We start from the raw sequence: 20,234 nt of genomic DNA, 5'->3' as shown, positions 1-20,234 counted from the left end.
AAACACCTCTACCCATAACACCCGTAACCTATCCTTAAGAACCATCCTTGAAAAGGATCGTCTAAACCATAATAACTTTATGGATTGGTATCGCAACTTGAGAATAGTTCTCAAGCAAGAAGAGATATCATATGTCTTAGACGATCCCATTCCCGACGAGCCTAACGTGGAAGATGAGGAGGCTTATTACGATTGGGTTAAGTACACCAAAGATTCGGTGCAAGCCTCTTGCCTCATGTTGGGAACTATGATTCCCGAAATCCAAAAGGATTTCGAGCATCATGGGGCATACGACATGATAACTCAATTGAAGGAAATGTTCCTTCAACAAGCTAGAGCGGAACGTTTCGAAACGGTTCGAGCGTTTCATGCATGTCGTATGGAGGAAACCCAAAGCGTCTCATCTTATGTCCTAAAGATGAAAAGCTACATTGAAAAGCTTCGTAGGTTGAATTGTCCCGTCTCTAATGAGTTGGCTACGGATTTGATCCTCAACTCTTTGACCAAAAGGTTTGAAACCTTTGTCATGAACTAAAACATGAACGGGTGGGACAAAAGCATTGGTGAGCTTCACGCAATGCTAAGAACGGCCGAAGCGGGAATGGGTAAAAGGGTTTTACCCGTTCTAACAATCAATGAAGGCAAAAGGGGACATAACTCCAACCCCAAAGCAAGTGTTGCTAAGGGCAAGGGCCACGTCCAAGGAAAGGGAAAGAGGAAAGCCATCACGCCCTACAAACCGAAGGAAAAGAAGCAAAAGGTTGCGACGCAAGATCCATGCTTTGAGTGTGGAGAGATAGGTCATTGGAAAAGAAATTGTCCGACCTATCTCAAAGCGTTAAAAGATAAGAGGGATGCGGAGCAAACCTCAGGTATTATCTTTACTATATATGTTGAACTAAATGTTATTTCTTCAAATACATGGGTACTTGATACCGGATGTGGAACTCACATTTGCAATTTGTTGCAGGGGTTCAAAAGAAGTAAGCAACTCAACAAAGGGGACATTAGTCTCTTTATGGGCAATGGAGCAAGAGTTGAAGTCCAAGCTCAAGGAGACTACATGTTAAAGCTTCCAAGTGGTTTGGAAGTAATTTTGAAAAATGTTTTGTATGCTCCTAAGTTAAGGAGAAACATTATTTCCGTGTCCCTTTTAAAACAATGTGGCTTTGATCTTAAGTTTATTGATTATGATATTCATGTTTTGATGAATGGCATATTTTATTTTAAAGCTATACCCATGAATGGTATATATGAAATAGATCAAAGTGGTATGTCACATAGTAGTTCAATGTATAATGTCAACACCAAGAAACTCAAGAAGGACTTGGGTGATTCCTATCTTTGGCATTGTCGCCTTGGACATATAAGCAAGAATCGCATGCAAACTCTTCGCAAGAGTGGTATTCTAGAAACCAATGAGTTTGATTCATTTGATGTATGTGAATCTTGTTTACAAGGCAAAATGACAAAGCAACCCTTTAATAAGACTTTTGAAAGGTCAAAAGAATTATTGGGTATCATACATTCGGATGTATGTGGTCCTTTTAGACCAATGACTAGGAATGGTGAAAGATACTTCATTACCTTTATTGACGATTATAGTCGATATGGTTATGTGTACTTAATGAAACACAAAGATGAAGCTTTTGAAATGTTCAAAGACTTCAAAGCTGAAGTAGAAAGACAACTCAAAACCACAATCAAAGTACTTCGTAGTGATAGAGGAGGTGAATACCTAAGTGGTATTTTTCAAGATCAACTTAAGAGTTGTGGAATTATTTCACAACTTACTCCACCTGGAACACCACAACATAATGGTGTGTCTGAAAGGAGAAATCGTACCCTATTAGATATGGTTCGATCAATGATGGCTAGAAGCACTTTACCTCTATCATTTTGGGGCTATGCTTTACTTTCCGCTGTTCGCATATTGAATATGGCTCCAACCAAGAAAGTGGAGAAGACACCTTTCGAAATATGGCATGGAAAGGCTCCATCGCTATCATTCTTAAAAGTTTGGGGTTGTGAAACTTATGTAAAGCAATACACCCCAAACAAATTAGAAGTCCGATCCACTAAGTGTATCTTTATTGGTTACCCTAAAGATGATATAGGATATTACTTTTACGATCCTAGTGAGCAAAATGTTATTATTGCTCGAAAGGGTAAGTTCTTGGAAACTAAGTTCCTTAAGGAAGGAACTAATAGTAGAACAGTGAAATTTGATGAGGATCAAGAATCACAAGATGATACACAATTGGTTGATACTAGCACTCAACAAGAGGTTGTTGAAAGTGATCAAGTGGTTGATCAAAACACACAAAACGTTCGCAGATCTGGTAGAGTTAGCAATCCACCCGAAAGATATGGATTTTTTGTAGAAGGTTGCTACGTGGTAGATTCGGATGAACCAACCACATACCGTGGTGCAATGTCCAAGAATGATTGTGACAAATGGCTTGAAGCCATGAACGTTGAGATGCAATCCATGTATGACAACCAAGTTTGGGAATTGGTTGAACCACCACTTAACACCAAAACTGTTGGAAGTAAGTGGGTTTTCAAAAGAAAAACTGATATGCATGGAAACTTGGATACTTATAAAGCAAGACTTGTAGCTAAAGGTTTCACTCAAACTCAAGGGGTTGATTATGATGAAACTTTTTCGCCTGTAGCAATGCTAAAGTCTATTAGGATATTATTTGCCATAGCTGCACATTATGATTATGAAATTTGGCAAATGGATGTCAAGACCGCTTTCCTAAATGGATATCTTGAGGAAGATGTCTATATGGTTCAGCCTGAAGGTTTTGTCGATCCAAAACATCCTAATAAAGTATGCAAGTTAAAGAAATCAATCTATGGATTGAAACAAGCATCTAGAACTTGGAATCATCGTTTTGATGAAGAAATCAAAAATTTTGGTTTCATCAAGAACGCTGATGAGGCTTGTGTGTATAAAAAGGCTAGTGGGAGTATAATTACCTTCTTAGTATTGTATGTCGATGACATTCTACTATTTGGAAATGACATTCCAACCATGGAAAGCGTTAAGGCTTGGCTTGGAAGTAGATTTTCCATCAAGGATCTTGGTGAAGCTGCCTATATTTTGGGAATAAAGATCTATAGGGATAGGTCAAGGCGCTTGATAGGTTTGAACCAAAGTACATACATTGATAAAATCTTGAAAAGGTTCAAGATGGAAAACTCCAAGAAAGGTTTTGTACCTATTCAAAGAGGGACCGTATTGAGTTCAGATCAATGTCCAAGCTCAAAGGGTGAGCAAGAGATGATGAAACAAATCCCATATGCTTCTGCTATAGGATCCATCATGTATGCGATGATATGTACTAGACCGGATGTGTCATGCGCTTTGAGCATGACAAGCAGATACCAACAGAATCCAGGAAACAGTCATTGGATGGCTGTTAAGAGCATATTGAAATACCTTAGGAGAACTAAGGATATGTTTCTGATATATGGATCTGGTGAGGAGGAACTCGCTATAAAAGGTTACACGGATGCGAGCTTCCAAACTGATCGAGATGATTCTCGATCACAATCTGGGTATGTGTTCACTCTTAATGGAGGAGCTGTCTCTTGGAAGAGCTCAAAACAGGAAGTGGTAGCATTGTCCACTACAGAATCAGAATACATCGCCGCTTCATTAGCAGCTCAGGAAGCTGCATGGTTGAAGAAATTCATTACTGATCTAGGAGTGGTCTCTTCCATTCAAGACCCCCTAGAAATCTTTTGTGACAACGAGGGTGCGATTGCTCAAATCAAGGAACCTCGTTCGCACCAAAAGACGAGGCACATAGAGCGGAGATTCAACTACATAAGGGATGAAGTTGAAAAGGGAAAGATATGTATTCGCAAAGTTGGAACTGATCAAAATCTTGCGGACCCATTCACGAAGCTCCTAGAAAGACCGAAACATGAGCGTCATGCGAGTGGCTTAGGACTTCGATATTCTAGTAATTGGATTTGATCTATTTTGTATTAAAGTTTAAAAGACTTTTGTAATTTAACTCTTTTATATGATTATGGAATCTTGAGTTAAATTCTAATTTTGCATGTTTAATCCATGAATAAGTTATCTTATTCTAAAAGTCCGTAGTCGATCACATTTGTGGGAACAAATATGAAGCAAGACTATTATGAACTAGGATTGGTGGTTATTCATAAGGAATGAATATGGAGCATAGGTTTGCTGCCAAAGTTCATAGATATTTGTGGGATACAAATATTGGACTGACCCGCTCTCAATATTACTACATGGAGTCGATTGACTTGATCATTAGTAATCTTGAGTAAAGGAGAATTTCATATTATCCTTAGACCTGAGATGTATATTGGGTCTTGATTTTCACCGAGTATTACACTTTGACTCTCCCCTTCGCTATTCGTAAAAGATGGTACATAAGGATGAGCTCGGGTGGAGTATAAAGTGATAGTGAGAGGCGTATACAGTCAAGACGGAATTTGTTCCTCTTATGTGTTGAGAGTTTAGATGTCTAAGGCCTGATAAAGTTGAATTGTAAAGAGAATGATCACCTATGTCTCTTAGATCCAACATGACATCTAGCAACAAAGGGATATAATGATAGATTCACCTAAATCATATCAAGTAAGGGACTTGAAGGGATGATGTTATTGAATGGCACTTCGTCAAACACATTGGGGGTGGTGAACTGTTGTTAGGCGGTATTCACCACTTACATTAATTTTCTATGTATCTCGTGCAAGTGGGAGATTGTTGGAATTACGTATGCCCGAGACACATACTTATACTAATGTGGCTAACTGTGTTTGATCCAAGTCGGGTCATACCCAATAACAAGCTAGACAACACCAAATGTATTCTTTTATGATTTGATCATTTAAACGAATACCGAACACTAAGTGTTTAGAGAATTGGTTTTCTAAACAAACACACTTGATAATTTAAATAAATTATCTGGATAATTTATTTATATAAATTAATTATTTAATTGGTTAAATAATTAAGATAGCATGTATGTTTTATAAAATTAGTTTTATAAAATAAATGGAGATGGTTTTAAATGGTTAAAACAAAATAAGAAACAAAAAAAAAAAAAAAAAAAAAAGGAAAGAAAAGGGAGCCGTCCACCCCATGTGGGTGGAAGGTTTTGGCCCAATCAAATCCTTTTGGTCCATGTGAAGGTCTTTATGAATCTCCACATCCAAGACATGCAACTTATCTTTCATTTTTGAATTTTTAAGTGTATAATCAAGTTCACATTCTCTCTCTTTTTCTCTCAAAAACCCACGGCCAAAGTGGGCAGAATTTTTGGGGTTTTTGTTGAGCTTGTTTAAGTGTTCTAATCCTAGCAATCAAGTTGGGGTTGTCACAAATAGCTTGGGGTATTACTATCTTGAGGTCTTCTACTTTGGAGGCTTGCCATTGAACCACCATCCCCTTCAACAACCTACATCTTCTTATAAGGTATAAGGAGGTACTTTTACATTTCATAAGTATATTGTTCTTGTAATATTGATCCTTGTTCATTGGGTTTTTAGTTTTAACATATTGGTATGTTCATAACAAGATTTAAAATCTAAGCTTCCGTTGTGTTTTCTAGTTAAATATGGTTAACTTGACTTTGATAAACTTGTATAAAACCCAACACTTAGCACCCGACATATCACACCAGGAGTGATAGTGATAGTCGTCTTGTTGATCTCGGAAAAGATGTGGTTCTCGGACTTCACATACTTAGTGGAATCCCAGAAAGACTGATTACGCTAAAATGTACGTGGACATTAGCAATATTATCCTTCATAAACGCCCAAATATTTTGCTTCATGTCATATGCTAACGCAAGAGTAGCTTGAGCTTTTTGTTGTTGTACATGAGGTTGTTCTTGTTGAGCAGCAGGTTGTGGATCGACAACTGGTACATCTTGGATCATCTCAACAGCCATTGCTATAAATACACAAATCCGACGATTCGTAAAAATGAACTTAAGTTAAATTTAAACCAAATTTCAATTTATACTTAATAATATAGAATTCTGTTTAAAATTGCAAGTATCAATCATTGTCTCATTCGTTATGACGAATGGTGTCATTCGTTATAACGAATGACTTAATTCGTTGCCATCACACTACCGAATGAGTGAATAACGAATGTATATGAACGAATGAGTCCATTCGTCAATTATGTGGAGCGAATGAAGATCCATTCATTACATAATGACATGAATGTGGCTTATTCGTTATGAAGGTTCAACGAATGTGTTCATTCATTTCTTTCAGACACGAATGACTATCTATTCGTGGTCCATAACGAATAGATACCAATAATTATCCAAATTTGACTCAATTCATCATAGTAAAAAATAATTAGAACTCAAAGGTCAAACATACAGACTGATGAACAATTAAATCATAAGCAAAGATGACTCTACCCAAAACTCGTATCAATAGACTCGGAATAGTATCGTTAATCAGCCTCAGTCAACAAATAAGAAAATCACTCAAGTTTTAATAGGTTCATTGATTAATACATAATACCGGTTATTAAATCAACTAATTAACCAATCTAGACTTGATGATTTTTAACGAAAATCATTGTGGTAGACTCGTTAATACCTTACGAATCTCAAACGATCAACAAAAACTAGTGAGGGTCGGAAAAAAATGAAAATTTTGGCAGGATTTTGCTTTTATTTGTGATAAACGAGGTGAACAAATGAGTGGATTAATTCACCCCTGTTCTTTATAAAGGACAAGATTGCACACAAACCAAGACACCCGAATGAACCCATTCGTTAATTCCAACTTAACGAATGGTTCATAGTTGTGGACTCACTCGTTGACAAAGGTAACGAATTAATCATAAGTTAAATTTCATAACGAATCAACCAAGATTCGTTCTTCATTCGTTATCAATATTAATGACGAATGAGGTCATACGTTATAGTGTAGCGGATGAAAATGATGTTAACGAATAGGCTTATTCGTTATATAAATAAAAGATGAATGACCATCATTCGTTATCAATACAGATAGCGAATGGACTCTATTCGTTATGGTTACTCATAGAGAATAGGAATTTAATAAACAATTACAAAATGAGAACATTCTTTTTCAAGTTTCAAGAATTAAATAATGCATCGAAAACCCACGTCACGTTGAACTTTACCTTAAGAATCTTATCACTCGAAGTAAGTTGCAATACCTTAACGTGCGTTGCGTTCAAAACACATAAGTTACATCTATTACCTTAAAAACGATTAACTTAAAACAATTAAATAAAAGAATAAAACAAAAACGTGGGAAGATCTTTTTGATATATTTTTTTTCAAATTTGTACCTTTTAGCTCGAAAATCTAATATAAAGCATAAAATAAACTAAAAACAAAATATTTTTGGACTTTTGTATATTTTGATTTAAAAAAAATAAAACAAAGACAAATATGAAAACTAGACTAAGAAAACAATACATATTTTTGTGAGTTTAGCAGAGAATCATATTGACCAAATTGCTTTTCCATTTTAGTTTTATATTTTGGTGTTATTATGACTGGCGTTAAGTCGGTCATTGATATTGTTTTCCACTTAAATCTTATAACAAACCTTCGAGTATATTTGTGATATGATTTAATTTTCAATTAAGGCATAAAATATCAGAAACTATCAGCCCCTAATATCGGCTCATGCCTAGTTTGACTTTTACCACGCCACCCTAACTTGACTTAAACCATTATGTTGCTGATCAAAATATAAGTTTTATAGATTTATAAGAATACTAAGTTCATAATCCCCACTACAAGATATACCCCCGTTATCAAGCAATATACCAAGCTTCCTTTACTGTGAGTGAGTATGCACGAGCTCATCTGTAGGCTTACAGACATTGTATCCCCTGGTACCTTTTCATACTGGGATTAAGATGCGCGCAAGAGAGGAACAATGTATAACTAACAATTAATTTTGATCAAGACAGTAATGATATTGTACGATGTACAACAGTGATCAAGTTTAATTACTTTGGGCTCGCTCTAAAGCATTTGAAATATTCATGTTTATTAATACCCAGATAATAAGCTGCATAAAGACTCGCAGTGTCTAGAAACCGAATGCATCCCATCAATACAGGATTTGAGGCCATAAGACCATACACTATTGAATTGTTAACCATAAACTAGATGCATTTTATTTAGAATTTTGTTTTTGGTGATCAAACAGACATAAGGCTTGAGTATGACACGCTATTACATTTATGTCTTCATTACCGAAACTTTTGGAAGAGACTAAGACCTCTTTCAATTTGCAGTTCTTTATGTTTATATCACATACTTCACCTTAACAGTTTGTTTAAGACCTGTCAATGCACCAATGCAATTAAGCACTCAGCCTTTTAAGCTTATTTCTTTCTGGATATAGGACTAGATGATCAATGTACTATTGTTTTCTCTTTTTGCTTCAAAACTCATTTTTAGGAGCATTTTTAATGTTTTTGAATCTTTGAAATATTTGAATGTTTTTGAATTTTCTTTATACAAACAGAAAATCACAATATTTTTTTATTTTTCCTATTTTCTCCCCCCAAAACCAAAATATTAAAATAACCTAAACAAAATAAACTTTACAAACCGAAAATGATTATTCGAGCTTAAGGATATCAGCAAGATTTTTCAATCTATTCAAACCAAGCAAAAAATTAAAGCGAGCTTTATCAAAAGCTTTGGTAAATAGATCAGCTATCTAAAAATCCGTGTGCACCTTCTCTAGATCAATTAGTTTCTTTATAAAACAATCAAGGATACGAATTTCTATATGCTTCGTCTTAAAGTGGTGCACGGGGTTCTTTGTGATACATATAGCAACCGTGTTATCAATATGGGAGTAGTAAAAAACTTCATACCGTAATCCCGCAAGTGTTGCTGGATCCAAAGTAACTGTGAACAGCAACTCGAAACTTCCACATACTCTGCTTCTGCGGTTGAAGTGGAGACCGTTGTCTACTTCTTACACTGTCAGGAAACAAGCCGGCTTCCTATAAATTCACGCCTCGCTGTAGTTAACTTGAAATTGATCTTGCATCCTCCATAGTCCGAATCGGAAAACGCAATGAGTTCAAAGCTATCATCCTTGGGATACCATAACCCGGTGTCAGGATTACCCCTTAGATAGTGAAGTATACGCTTAACTGTCGCCAGATGAGTCACTCGGGGACTCGATTGGTACATGGCACATAAATAAATAACAAACATGATATCTGGATGAGAAGCAGTTATATACATTAAATAACCTTTCATTGCTCGATACAGGGTCGGATCTACAGTATCTTCCAATTCAACGCAACCCGAAGTGAAGTTGAAGACACGTTTCTTAGGAAACGCGTAGCCCAAGAAGTAACCCTCAATAGCCTTCTCCTCGAATTTTCCCGCATCTCTTTTCAGCTTTCTTCAAGGACACCTGAAAGGTTCTAAGAACTTTAAAGAAGGCTTTCGGTTATTCAGAAGCTCATAACTCGTCCTTTTTAGCTTCTTAACCATCATAATACAATTGAGCGTATAGAAAGCAGTGTTCACAGCCTCATTCCAACGTTGGACAAGAAGCTCTGAATCTTCAAGCATTGTTCTTGCTGCTTCAATAAATATTCAGTTCTTCCATTCAGCCACACGGTTCTGTTGTGGTACGTATGGAGCATTATATTCTCGATGGATTCCCTTTTGAATACAAAAGAATTCCAATAGAGTATTTTTGAACTCCGTACCATTTTCACTTCGAATGCGTCTCATCTTATGTTTGTAAAGCGATTCAATCTTCATCCTTAAATTCTGAACAAGAACAGGTGTCTGATCCTTAGAACTCATAAATATCACCCATGAATAACTTGAATAGTCATCAGTGATAACATAACAGTAACAGTCTCCAGCAATACTCGCACGATTCTTAGGACCAAATAAATCCATATGAAGTCGTTCCAAAGGAGTATCAATGGAATTAAATAACCTTGTCGGGTGCGACTTCTTCTTCTGTTTGCCCTTCTTGCATGCAACACAGTGATTGGTCAACTTAAAGTGTTTCAGAAAAACCCTATCCACCAAATCATTTGCCATAAGATGGTTCATCTTTCTGACATGATTGTGACCCATACGCCTATGCCACATAATCGAGTCTTTCTCAGTTGCCTTAGAGATTAAACACGTTTCAACAGACGTAGAAGTCGATACCTTGGTACTCATATTTAGTATATAAAAATCGTTTGACCTAGGAGACTGCATAACAACCATGTCTTCTGGAAAGACATATCCTAGTTTAAGTATAATGCACTTCTTATCAGGGAACACGGTGGTATATTTCTTGTCACAAATTTGAGATACACTCAACAAATTGTGATCCACCTTGTCACAATAATTAACTTTCTCGTGAGTGATACAACCATTCGATACATCTCCTTCCTTCGTTATCATTCCCCTTGAATTACCCGTGAACGTTACATAACCCCCTTAAATATTCTTGACATTCGTTAGTAGTCAATATTGTCGGTAATATGAAGAGAGCATCCACTATCCATGATCCAGTTTTCACCGGATATAGTCTTGGACAAACGCTGCACATAAAGGAAACATGATTAGTCCAAAAAAGGCAACCAAGACCTCAGTCTTGGGCACCTCAAAAATTTCAATAGAATATTTAAGCTTCAGTGAATTCAAATGTGGTTTAGCCGCTTGTGAATATGTCACAGCTCTTTTAAACTTTCGTCTCATATATGCAACTTAAACCATGTTTGTGTTCACATTCTTACAAATTGGTTGTGTAGGAGCAAATAATTTGGCTTTTTAATTAAGATTGCTTTCATCAACATGATCCACCTTCCACGGGTTCACATTTTCAAACAAACTGTGAGTCGCATCATCCTGAGATTGTTGTCTTTTAAGAATTTTTTTAACAGCAGGAGCGTTTTGTGGTTGTTCCTTATGAATAGATTTAACATTATTATTCTTTCTCAATCCACATTTCCTGATAACATGTCCTTGTACACTACAAAAGAAACGTGTTCGCATATCCACAAATGGGTGTTGTGGTTTGACAGGTGCTTGTGGAACAGTTAAGTGACTAGAAACACCAGAAGCATGTACTCTATCTAAGTCATCAAACGTAACAGATATCTATTTCATATAAAAATATAGGTTTGAACAATAAGAGAAACTCTGAAATGTGTTAGCTCCAGTCGAATTAATAAATTGAACTTTCTTAACAGGTTTTAATAATTGTTTTACTTTAAACGAAGAATTTGTTTTGTTTGACACTTTAGATTTAGCAAACACTTGCTCAAGATCATGTAGTTGCGAAGTTTCATTGTGAAAAACACTCTCTATTAATTCGGTCTTAATTAAATGCAGTGGAATGTCTTTCTCATTCAACACTTGACTAAGACCTTTTAATTTAAACACTCGACCATTGTTTATAGAGAAGGGTTAATGAAACGCATTAAATTCTCATCAGAAATTTTTGGTTTATCTGATTTCTTATTTTTAACCTTAGCTGGTTTTGTCTTGTTCACTTTAGATGTACTTGAACCGTACACAACCTCCTCAAATTCTTGAGATTCATAAAAATGTGATTCGAACGTGGAATATTCTGGTCCTTGTGTACTACTTCGGGTTCAACTACACCCTCAATGATGACTTCCTCAACAAAGACTTTGTTGCTTTGAATATGTGGTCCTCGAGTTGATGACTAAACGGTGAGTTTTTCTATTTCACTCAGTTTCGGTTTCTCCACATGAATGCCTGGTTCATTAATTATTTTTTCTTTTCCCGCAAAAGGATTTTGGGAATAGTCATCATAAAACAGTGGAGAAACTTCAACAAAGCCTAAACCATTTTAGAACCCTTTTGTTTATCAAATACTTCGATTATTTCATTTAACAAAAAAGATGAATTTCAAAATTACTCTAGTTTACTTTTCAACTCCAGAACTACATTTTCAAGTTCAGTTAATTTTGTCATTTGCTTGAGAATTTCATTGAATTGTTTATCATTGACAATCAGTTTTCCATAAAGTTCTGCTTTCAGATTATGATTACTAACCGACAATCCATTAATTTTATCCTTAGAATTCTTTTGTGACTCTATTGATTGTCTGTAGTTATCTTTCACTAAAGCAAGTTTTTCATTAGTTATTCGTTTTAACCATGCATATCATATTTTGACTTAGATTCCTCACAAGTATCACATTTAATAATTTCATATAATTTAACAGTTTCAACTAAAAAATTTTCACTTTCAAACACAGAAGAATCAAGAATAGGACTAACCTCGTCAATCTTTGCCATACACACAAAAGTAGTTGGTTGCATGTTGCATGAGATATCTAAGTCTCTGAGTCGCTCTCTGTATTCAACCCATCACCTTGAGCATCATGAAAGTTTACAACTTGGTCAAACATGGCAAGATTAGTTGACCGCCATTACCCAGAAACCGCTGATTCCAGTCAATCCCTTCAGCTGTGAGTAGAACTTGTGAACTAGAAACTTTAGAAGAATCATCCGTAGAGGCTTTTTTCAGTTGAGCTAGTATATTTCTTGCCCGAAATTATGTCTTGATTTTTGTGTCCATTGTAATCCTTCTTAGGCGTGTCACACTCTTTGGCAAAATGACCAAAGTCTTGGCGATTGTAGCATATTAACTTAGGCTTTGTCAAAGCCAACCCGTTTGTTCAGTGTCGTTAAATCTTTACCAGTTTATGCATGACCCTTTTAACTTTACATACGATCGTTGCCATGTTCCACTTCAAATCCTGTTGGGTTTTAACAAGATTATTAAAGTCATATAAACCTATTTATATGAAAAACGCATCGGATTAATTAGTTTAAAATCTTGTTATATTGATTAATATAAAACCCATTTTATATGTAAAACCCAAGACCCGGATCCATAAACGAATTTGCATACATACAGAAAACAACATCCATAGGGGGTTATGTTATACACCCTTTCAAGATGCGAGAAAGATGAAGGAGATGACGGTTTGAATAGCAAGCCTTCAATGTAGAAAACCTCAAGCTTGTATTCCCAATGAGCTCCAACAAACACCTTGGTTGCTAGGGTCCTAACACTTGATGCAAGAACAAACCCTTTTGTTCTTTTTATGCTTGTTGTTCTTGGCTCCTAATGGAGAGAAAAGAAAGAAGAGATGTGTTTGTCTGTGTGAGAGAGAGAGTAGAGATTATTCACCCAAGAATTATGATCCTCCAATCCGTCCCTTGCATGTCTTGAAAGAAACAAAAGGAGGAAAGAGAAGAGGGAAGAGAGTTTTTCCCACCCAAAATTCAAATCTCCTTTTATTACTTACAATTTATTTACTTATGATGTTTATGTCATAAACATAACATAAGTAACATGCAATATGTCATTTAACCAATTTAAATAACATCTCTCAAAATATAAATTATCCATATAATTTATTTAACATACAAATGCAAATATTTAGAAAACCCAATTTCCATATATTATAAGTGTTGATAATCATTACTTACATCATATCTTATAATAATTATCGTGGCGTTTGTGTAGCTTGTTATTGGGTATGACCCGACTTGGATCAATACCTACTAGCCACATCAACTGTAATATGTGTCTTGGGCAGATTTATTTCAACAATCTCCCACTTGCACAAGATATATATAAGATTGATGCAAATAGGAAATACCGCCTAACAACGATTTACTATCCCTAATACGCATGACGAAGTGCCATTCAATAACATCATCCCCTTCAACTCCCATACTTGAAAATGATTTAGGTGAATCTATCATTTATCCTTTTGCCACAAATGTCATGTTAAATCCAGAGACACAGAGTGATCATTCTCTATTGATTTAACTTTTCAGGCCTTAGACATTTAACTATCAACGAAAAAGAGGGACAAATCCCCTATTGACTACATACGTCTCTCACTATCACCTTGTATTATACTTGAGCTTAGCCTTATGTACTGACATGTTTCAGAGCAGCAAAGAACTAAGTCAAAGTGTAATAGTCGATAAATATCAAGACCCAATATGTATCTCAGGTCGGAGGATACTATGAATTTCGCCTTTACTCAAGTATACTTATGATCACAAATCGCAAGGATTCCATGCAGTAAAATTTGACGGCGGGTCAGTCCAATATTTATATCCCATAAATATCTATGAACTTTGGTAGCAAACCCTTGCTCTATATTCATGCCTTATGATTATCCACCAATCCAAGTTCATAATAGTCTTACTTTCATACTTGTTCCCACAAATATGAATGACTACGGGCATTTAGAATAATTATCTTATTCACAGATTTAAACATGCTAAAATGGAACAGAACTCAAAAGTCATAATCATAAACCATAATCATATGAATGAGCCAAAATAACAATTGTTCCGATATCCAAATACAAAATAGATCAAATCCAATCACAGGAATATCGAAGTCCTAAGGCGCAAGTATGACCCTCATGCTTCGGCCTTTCATGGAGCTTCGTGTGTGGATCCGCAATGTTTTGATCAGTGTGAACTTTGCGAATACATATCTTTCCCTTTTCAACTTCATCCCTTATGTATTTGAATCTCCGCTCAATGTGCCTAGTCTTTTGATGTGCACGGGGTTCCTTGATTTCTAGAGGGTCCTGAATGGTACGGACTACCCCTAGATCGACCACGAACTTTCTAATCCATGCAGCGTCTTGAGCTGCCAATGAGGCGGCGATATATTCAGATTCAGTGGTGGACAAGGCAACCACGTCTTGTTTTGCGCTCTTCCAAGAGACAGCACCACCATTTAGAACGAAGACATATCCCGCTTGTGATCGAGAATCATCTCGATCAGTTTGGAAATTCACATCCGTGTAACCCTTTACAACGAGTTCCTCCTCACCAGAGCCATATATTAGAAACATATCCTTAGTCCTTCTAAGGTATTTCAATATGCTCTTGACTGCCATCCAATGGCTAGTTCCCGGATTTTGTTGGTATCTACTTGTCTTGCTCAAGGCACATGACACATCCGGTCTGGTGCATATCATGGCATACATGATGGATCCTATAGCAGATGCATATGGGATTCCACTCATTTTGTCTTGCTCATCCTTTGAGCTTGGACATTGTGAAACACTCAACATTGTTCCTCTTTGAATAGGTACCAAACCTTTCTTTGAGTTTTCCATCTTGAACCTTTTCAAGATTTTGTCAATGTATGCACTTTGATTCAAACCTTTCAACCGCCTTGATCTATCCCTATAGATCCTTATTCCCAGAATATAGGCGGCCTCACCAAGATCCTTGATGGAAAACGGCTTCCAAGCCAGGCTTTACACCTTCCAAGGTTGGAATGTCATTTCCAAATAGTATTATGTCATTGACATATAATACCAGAAAGGTAATGATGCTCCCACTAGCTTTCTTATACACACAAGCCTCATTAGCGTTTTTGATGAATCCAAATTTCTTAAATTCATCATCAAAACGGTGATTCCAACTCCTAGATGCTTGTTTCAATCCATAGATTGATTTCTTCAACTTGCATACTTTATTAGGATGTTGTGGATCGACAAAACCTTCAGGCTGAATCATATAGACATCTTCTTCAAGGTGTCCTTTCAGAAAAGCAGTTTTGACATCCATTTGCCATATCTCATAGTCATAATATGCGGCTATGGCAAAAAATATCCTTATAGACTTTAACATCGCCATGGGCGAGAAAGTATCATCATAATCAACCCCTTGAGTTTGAGTGAAACCCTTTGCTACAGGTCTAGCTTTATACGTTTCCAAGTTTCCATGCATATCAGTTTTCTTCTTGAAAATCCACTTACTTCCAACCAGTTTGGAATTAAGAGGTGGAACAACCAGGTCCCATATTTGGTTGTCATGTGTGGATTGCATCTCAACGTTCATGGCTTCCATCCATTTATCACAATCAGATTGTGACATTGCATCTCGGTATGTGGTTGGTTCGTCGGAATCCACCACATAGCATCCATCCATGAAAAATCCATATCTTTCAGGTGGGGTGCTAATTCTACCATATTTGCGAACGTTTTGTGTGGGTTGATCAACCAATTGATCATTATCAACAACCTCTTGTTGATCGCTAGTGTCAACCAAACGAGTATCGGCTTGTGGTTCTCGATCCTCCTCGAGTTCCATAGTTCTATCAGTTCCTTCTATAAGGAACCATATTTCCAAGAACTTAGCCTTGCGAGCTATAAACACTTTATGCTCATTTGGATTGTAGAAGTAATATTCCATCGAATCTTCGGGATATCCTACAAAGATACACTTAGTGGATCGGCTTTCAAGTTTGTCTGGGGTGTAGATCTTAACATAAGCCTCACAGCCCAATACCCTTAAATATGATAATGATGGAACCTTTCCATGCCATATTTCAAAAGGTGTCCTTTCCACTTTCTTGGTTGGTGCCATATTTAAAATGCGGGCAGCAGAGATCAGTGCGAAACCCCAAAATGACAGAGGTAATGTGCTTCTAGCCATCATGGATCGAACCATATCCAATAAAGTTCGATTCCTCCTTTCAGACACACCATTATGTTGTGGTGTTCCAGGTGGAGTAAGTTGTGAGACAATCCCACAATTCCTAAGATGTTCTAGAAACGCATCATTGAGGTATTCACCTCCCCTATCGGAACATAGTATTTTGTTTAGTTGAGTTGATTTTGTACTTCATTTTGGAAGACTTTGAACGTTTCAAAGGCTTCATTTTTGTGTCTTAACAAGAACACATACCCATAGCGACTATAATCGTCGGTAAAGGTAATGAAATATCTTTCACCATTTCTTGTCATTGTCATAAAAGGACCACATACATCCTAATGTATGATGCCTAATAAGTCTTTCGCCTTTTTATTAGTTCCACTAAATGGTTCTTTGGTCATTTTTCCCAACAAACAAGATTCGCATTCATCAAATGAATCATCACTTGATTTCAAAATACCATTCTTTTGAAGTGTATGAATGCGATCCTTGTTTATGTGACCAAGGCGAAAATGCCAAAGAAAAGTTTTACTCAAATCCAATTTGAGCCTTTTTGTTCTTGCTTGGTACAACGAGTTATCAATGGATGTATTATCATGAACCAATTCATAAATGCCGTTAAACGGCATTGCTTTAAAATAAAAGACATCATTCATGAATACATAAAAACCATTGTCTACAAACTTGAAATCATAACCAAATTGTCTTAATACAGAAACAGAGATAATATTCCTAGTCAAACTAGGAGAATACAGAATGTTTTTCAAAAAACTTCCAAACCATTTCGAAGCTTCAAAACATAATCTTTTCGGGCTTGGACGTCAACCTTTGCTCCATTGCCCATGAAGAGACTTATATCTCCTTTCTTGAAATCATTTCTTCTTTTGAACCCCTGCAATGAATTGCAGATATGGGTTCCACATCCGGTATCCAATACCGATGTGTTAGAATAAAACATATTAAGATCAATATGGATCATGAAAGTTGTACCTGAGGTTTGCCCCGCATCCCTCTTTGCTTTCAACTCCATGAGATAGGTCGGACAATTTCTCATCCAGTGACCTATCTCCCCACAACCAAAGCACGGATCCTCAGCGCTAACCTTTAGCTTCTTGGGTTTTGGTTCCGCCTTTGCCTTTCCCTTGAACCCCTTCTTGACTTGCCCCTTACCAACGACAACCTTTGCCTTTGGTTCCGGGTGATGCCTTTTCTTCAAGCCACCCTCATTGATCGCAAGAACGGGTAAAACCTTTTTACCCATGTTGGTTTCGGCTGTCTTTAGCATTGCGTGAAGCTCACCAATGCTTTTGTCCCATCCGTTCATGTTGTAGTTCATGACGAATGTCTCATACCTTTTAGTTAGGCCGTTCAGGATCAAATCCGTGGCTAACTCTTTTGAGACGGGATAGTTAAGCCGTTCAAGCCGATCAATGTGGATTTTCATCTTAAGCACATAAGATGATACGGATTGGGTTTCTTCCATATGACATGTATGAAGTGCTCGAACCGTTTCGAAGCGCTCTACCCTAGCTTGAGTAAGGAACATTTCCTTAAGTTGGGTTATCATGTCATACGCCCCATGATTCTCGAAATACTTTTGGATCTCCGGAATCATTGTTCCCAACATGAGGCAAGAAACTTGCACTGAATCCTCAGTGTATTTCAACCAATCCGCGTAGGCATCCAAATTGTTGACATCGAGTTCATCGTGAATAGGATCGTCTAATATATAGGACTTCTTCTTTTGCTTGAGAACAATTCTCAAGTTTTGATACCAGTCCATAAAATTCTTAAACTTTAGACGATCCTTATCCAGAATGGATCTAAGTGATAGATTTTGCACATGAGGGATAATAGCGTTAGGTGGATTGTTGATTGCAGCCATCTATAAATTTTTTTTTACAAAGTTCAATTTAGTATTTTCAATATCAATAAATTTTAATCGTTAATACCCTTTAATGTCTCCATGACAATTAATGATTAAAAATCTTGAATCCAACGTTTCATTCAAATAGTAGTTATGTGACCTTTATCCTACTATTCAAATTAACAAGGTAGTCAACGTTTGACAATTGCAACCCTTTGCAACTTCTAGTATTATGGGATCTATTAAACATCATATGTTTAGTTGGCATGTTTAATCCCATCAACACCTTTGAACACCATGTGTTGGTGACCCTATTCACATGGTTTCATATCAAGTCGTCCTACTTACACACACGTGTGAGTTTACACATACAAGTGGTTAGGTGACCCTTATCCTAAAAGTATTGTAAAACCACCTTAAGATCACAAGTTTTCTTAAATGTGGTTAGGTGACCCTATTACACGATTCAAGTCTTCAAGTGACTTAAGTGTCGTATAAAAGGATGGTGTTCAACTTGTTTAAAAAGGGATTTTAGTTTTCAAAATTCTAGATTGGAAAACTATAGACAAAATGGCAAAAGACGTCCTTTATGTTTGTACGATTTTTCAATAGACGTCCTTTGGCAAAACAAATAGCAGAAAGCATCCTTTACGTTTAAAAACTCTATCACATTATGTCCTTTGACCCTAACCCAGTTAAACTTTTTTGATAAATAGTGTCATGTGCTAGGCACATAAGGGTAAACATGTAAATTTACACATTTATTCTATATAATAATACTATATAATAAAAACTAAAAGATTAAAGTATATGTTAAAATAATTAAAAAAAGCTTTAATTATCTCTCCCTCTCTCTCCCATCTCTTTCTTCTACATTGGACCACCACCATTATCACCTCCTAGCCCCATACAACCAGCTCCTGAAACCGCCATCATATCCTCTCCTCTTTCACACCAAATCAAACACAAACAAATTTTGTTCATAAACCCGTCAAGATCTGTTGTTTCTGGTTGCCTGAGAAATGAACCACGATAGCTCTATTCTTTTGATAATATGTTGAAATCCGACCAGATCTGCTAAAACCCGGAAACGGCGTCTACTAAAATCCGGCCTCACCGTTGTAAGGAGCCACCCAAAACATATAATTCTTCTTCGCCGTCACAAGATAGATTCCGATACCCCTGTATTTGGCCAATACAACGGTGCATGTTCTTAGCCCTAAATCAATTTTTTCAAATGGTAATCAAGAGTTTAGTTCATACCTATTTAGGGGAAAATGCATATGCTCATTTGTATATATCTTGGCCGTGTTTCCAAACGGAATTCGTAGATTTGTGTGCCAAGACGGTATTCAGGGTTCAAAACAAGTCTCGATGGCGGTGGTTTTTTTTTCTGACAAAATCGATAGTGATAGGAGAGAGTATCAGGAGGGACATGAATGGTGGTGCTTTGTTGCTGAATAAAAACGAGGTGTCCGTTGATTATGGTGGTGTTTGGCCGGTGGTGGTGGGTGGTGGCGGTAGACAAATGGATTAAAGAAGGAAGAGAGAGAGAGATTTTAAGAGGATAGAGAAAGTACTTTTTTTAAAGGCCAAAGCTTTAGTTTAATTACACAAATAGTCCTTAAAAAGGTAAAATGACCACACTTCCCTCATGTGCGTAGCACATGACCCTATTTAACGAAAAAATTTAACTAGGTTAGGGTCAAAGGACATAATGTGATAAATTTTTTAAACGTAAAGGATGCTTTCTGCTATTTGTTTTGCCAAAGGACGTCCATTGAAAAACCGTGCAAACATAAAGGACGACTTTTGCCATTTTGTCAAAACTATATAATGTACCTTCCATTT

Source organism: Bidens hawaiensis, unplaced genomic scaffold, assembly GCF_021521415.1.
Source record: "Bidens hawaiensis isolate Kalapana, Puna unplaced genomic scaffold, B.hawaiensis_p1.1 tig00000566_1, whole genome shotgun sequence".
Lineage (NCBI taxonomy): Eukaryota > Viridiplantae > Streptophyta > Magnoliopsida > Asterales > Asteraceae > Bidens > Bidens hawaiensis.
This window is presented reverse-complemented; position numbering follows the sequence as displayed.